General features: G+C 43.1%; 1 long non-coding RNA gene across 4 annotated transcripts; it reads right to left on the bottom strand.

Annotated features, from left to right (window-relative positions):
- Positions 1 to 650: 650 nt before the first annotated feature.
- LOC123071022 (uncharacterized) lies at positions 651 to 4,043 on the bottom strand. 4 transcript variants are annotated; one of them, XR_006434093.1, is made up of 7 exons: positions 3,009 to 4,043; positions 2,730 to 2,938; positions 2,594 to 2,649; positions 2,421 to 2,486; positions 1,852 to 1,978; positions 1,358 to 1,699; positions 651 to 720 (listed from the first exon to the last, which is right to left on the bottom strand). It is a non-coding gene; the product is annotated as an uncharacterized lncRNA (long non-coding RNA). The 4 variants fall into 4 exon arrangements; XR_006434095.1 differs by having other exon boundaries at positions 1,358 to 1,439; positions 3,009 to 3,988; XR_006434092.1 differs by having other exon boundaries at positions 659 to 889; positions 3,009 to 4,039.
- Positions 4,044 to 4,732: the final 689 nt, after the last annotated feature.

Here is a 4,732-nt window from a genome sequence, read left to right as displayed (position 1 = left end):
GATGTGTGGAATTACCTATCACGAAACGAATTTATGTCAGGGATGTCCTCATTGATATACCAAAAGCAGGCCAGGCTACCAATGAGCCCCTTGTACTGTCGGAAAGAAACAATAGGGAATAAAATATCGAGGACATGAACAGAAATAATCAAGAGTGTAGTATAGGAAGCATCGAAATAAATGTCCCAAAAAATTGGTTCTTTCTCAATATAAAGCAAGCAGAACATAGTGTAGAAATAAACATTGCTTCTCTAGAAATTTAATCAAGCTATGAAGGACGTAATGTCAAAATGATAAATGCTGAAAAAAGAAATCACTGTCGTCCATGTATACGTAATATGTGACTGAGTTTAATGCCCAGCAAATGACTGAAGCTTATATGCACATAGCAACATTAAAATCTGCAGGTATTTCTTGGTACAGACCAGACCTACGGAATCTATAACAAAGCATGATTTAATCTATTTCTGCACATGGAAATGAACACCATAACGAGAAGGTCAAGTTTATACCATCCCATTGGTTGACAAACTATATCGCAACCTCTGAATCAGACGGACACCATGCAAATGCGACAACAACCAATCATTGAATCTAAGCTTGCAGAAACAGTCACACATAGATCGCAAGAGTGAAAGAAGGGATATAATATCTCTGGAGATTTGCAACCTGATGCTCGACAGTCTCAGCCAGTCCACTACAGGGCATCCCTCAACAGCTCTGTAGGCATAGTTTCATTTTGTGAAAGATGGCATTTTCCTATACGGTTTTAGAATCCATACCAATATGGAAAAATCATGACTGTGAAATCTCGCTGCAGTTGCCGAGACCATTGCGTAATGCATCTTCTATAAGGTACCAAACAACATGGATACTTGACCTTATGTTCCTAAAGAAAGGAAACTCGGTACTATCAAAATCATAAAAACAACATCAGACCAGTGAATGGGATCGAAACAAAACCTAAGCAATCAAATCTTATCAAACTCTCATGCATACCCTTTGAGAAAGAAAACCGTATATCTTCAGCCAAAGCAAACAATTTTTGCTGCTTAGGTTCTATCTCAAACTAATAATATTTAGAATTTGTAGCCAACTCATTAAGATCAGGTTATCTTATCAGTATTTATCCAGTGGTATAACTTGAATATGATTACGAAGGGCCTCTGGAGAGGCCAATGTGTACTCATTACAGAATTAGTTCAGGAAAAGTAAGTTGAAACCAATGGAATACGATTGTATCACTTCACATACACCAAGAAGAGCAGAAATGAGTAAACGAATAAACATTTGCTCAAGGAAACCAGATCCAATGGCTAAGCAGCTGTAGCATAATAGAGCATAGTATTTTCATTACCTCCCCTATTTCTGGCATCAAAATCATCTGTCCTCCCTCCTCTCCAAGAAGCAAGGACACAACCAACAGTAGCAAAGGAACCCTATGAAATGCAAAGAAAAAGAGTCATGCTGGCTTGAACCAATCAAACATAAGAAATGCAAGCAGCTAACCAAGGAAGAACACCTAATTGTGAGTGTGTTTTACTGATAATCTAGATCAAACACTGTTAAAGCAACAACCTTAAACATTACATTGAAGCAACAAATAGAAAGTGCCTAAATGCTAAACAACGGGACCACTTAGCTTGATGCGGAAATTAGAGATGTTAGATTTTGAAACTCCGCAAGCTGTGGTCATGATCTGAAAATTAGGACTAAAATATAATTATGAACATGCATATATCACACTTGCAAAGACAAGGACAAAGTGCAGTTATAATTATGAACACACATATATAACTTGTGACACATGACAACTGCAACACCAAAGAAAAACATGGCTTATTGGTTTACCTATTTTGAATTTCTATCATCTCAAATCTGTACAGAACACAAAATTTTAACTCCATGAGCCATCATTGTAACCATTTACCACATGCGTCCCGCCATAATGCCATGAACTAAATTAAGGCATCACCTGCTGTAACACATAGGGGAAAAATACTCAGAGTTAAACATGACTGAGCATACATATACAATGCATACTACTGATATTTATCACAGTGGTTGTACCCATTTCTTTCAAGTAATTTTCTTGTCATACTAAATCTACAATCTGACAAAACTGCTTGAGTGTACTGAACTTGACTATACACATGTGTGATTTAACACTAACTTTACTACGGGTTTGATTCAATTCATCATCATGAATTTGGTTGCCACTATACACAGCAGCCAGACGATCACCAACTATTACTATGATTAGCTTTAACAAGGGGACAAATAGTTTAAGTAGTGGTTAGCTCAACAAGAATCTAAACAATCCATGGCATTCATCTCCTAAGACACATCCAATAGTTGTGAAGAAACAGTTACATCAGGGTGGGGATTGGAACAAGGACTGAGAGAGATGAGGAACATACCTAGTACAAATACAATCTCGGTCCTTTTTTCTCATCGTTGATTACCACCGTTGCCATTACGAACACCTACAAAATATGTGTTCTCAACTACTGAATATCCCACGAGAAATAGCAGCAATGAAAAAGATGAAAGTGGACTTAAATTCAAAGAGATGGAGAGAGAGAGAGATCACCTTGTTCTTCACCAAGCTCTTCCTCCAGATTCATCCCCTTCTCTTTTTTCTTAGATCTGCACACATATGTTCAGAAAAACAATAAATCAAGAAGTAAAAATTGGGGAGGAAGATGACTCGGACGCAGATGGGCAACCTAGACTGGGGACATGTGACGACGGCCAGCACCGCCTGGAACTCCGACCTTGCTGCTCCTTTCCTCATACCAGCGCCTCATCCTCCCTTGCTCCATGCCCACCACAAAGACCACGCCACCCTGCTCTCCTATGGCGGCGACCTGTGCCTGATCCAGACGCACGGCGCGCGGCAGCAGCGGATCCAAAAAATAGCCACCCCAAAACTAACCTAAACATCAAATCAATTAGGATTACTGCCAAGAATTAGAACAAGGAAATGCAAAGAAGAAGGCACATACATGGCTGAGGGTTGAAGATGTGCGAGCTCTCGGCAAAGGTGGCCATGGAAACACCTCTGCCCTCCCGTTCGTCGTCGCCGGCCATGACGACCTGGACAAGCTTGTCGCCGTCGCCGTCAGAGAAGCTCGGCTCCACACCAGCAGCTAGCGGGCGCCGACTTGGGGGAGCTGCCGGCGAGGCTCTGGCCTAGGTCGGAGAGGCAAGCAGGGGATCCGGCATCGAGGAAAGAGGAGATGAGGGGACGAGCAGGGAGAGGGACGGGGCGGCGTGGGAGAGAGGAGGGAGCGAGCGAGGAGATAAGGCGGCTGCTTTACTTTTTCCTTTTACCCCTCGTCCGTCTAGGGTTTCTTGCTTTTGTTACGCAGAATTAAACGAAAGGCACGTCATTCTTTTGACCCACACATAACGAGCCCCACTTGTCATTCGCTCTTCAAACAGCCATGGACGTGGAAAAAAACCGGCGGCCCACCACACGCCAGCAGCCAAAAGGGAGCTACAGGGAAGGAATCCAGTGGCCGAACGAGCATCGCGCACGCGGGGGCGCTAGAATGGCGGGTAGTGTAGGAAGCTTTATATGTTAGAAGATGCCTTGCATAGGTAAATCCTTCTTGATGAGGAGAGCATAGGCATGTACAGAGCACAAATCTTTCTTTGTTTTTCCTGTTTCATTAATATTTCTTTGGCTACCGAACTAATCTTAGTCCGGGTGCGACAGATTTAATTCTCAGGAGATTATGGGGTATGCTGGATCAGTGTCTGTTGCGGTTTTCCATCGATTTGGTTCCTGGTCAATTATTTGGTTTGTCGGGCGATGGATTGTTTCTATCGGCTGCATGCATGTTGTGGCGTAGGAGGGTTCTGGACGCGTGATGTGTCTACTGCATTTACCAATTTGTCATGCATGTTTTTGATGGCCGCTTAACGCAGGCGGTTTCGCTTTTTCAATCCCCTTTATGCGTTATTGTTGTGTCATTTTGGTTGCTATTTCTCGGTGGCCGCCTTCGGTGACCATTCAATTGGTGTCTTCTAGAGCGGTCATCGTGGGCCTTATAATTATGGGGATTTAGTATTGGATTGTTTTACTGATGCGTTTAATTCATGGTGATCCCCGTGGTTTACGCCATCTTGGTCGTCCTTGTGAGATTTGTGTTGGTATTGTTGGTCATCCCCGTGGTTGGCGAGCTGCTACTGATGGTTGGAAATATGATTCGTGCCTGTAGTTCTTTTACCCGTGGCTAAGTTGCGGACTTGCGGTTGATGGTTGTGGGACACCGCCCTTAGTGAGGATGCGGACGGCTTTGACAACGTCCACACGGTGTTCGTGGAGGGGGGAAAAGAATTCTATGAGACCAGGTCTCACGGGTTAGCAGGTGAGACCCATCCTGATGGATAACACGTGACATTCACAAATCACAAAGCATCTATCCTAGCCCCATCTGAAATCAGGAGGGGAGAGATTAGATGCTTCGGGATTTATGAATGCCTCGTGTCATCCATCAGGACGGGTCTCACCTGCTCATGAAGGGGTCCTCTACTGTGACTAATTTTATTGCCGGTGATGAGAAAGATCGTGTGCCCATGGTTTTCAACCGTCTCCTGGAATCCTGAGATGCACGTGTACCGGACACATGGGTTGCTAGCATACATGTTTCTGTTTTTGCTAATGGTAGTACTTACTGATTGATTGTACATATGATTTATTTTCTACAATTTGAGAGAAGTA

This window comes from Triticum aestivum, chromosome 3B, assembly GCF_018294505.1.
Source record: "Triticum aestivum cultivar Chinese Spring chromosome 3B, IWGSC CS RefSeq v2.1, whole genome shotgun sequence".
NCBI classification, from domain to species: domain Eukaryota; kingdom Viridiplantae; phylum Streptophyta; class Magnoliopsida; order Poales; family Poaceae; genus Triticum; species Triticum aestivum.
Note: the sequence above shows the minus strand (reverse complement) of the source record. Positions and strands in the feature narration are given on the sequence as shown.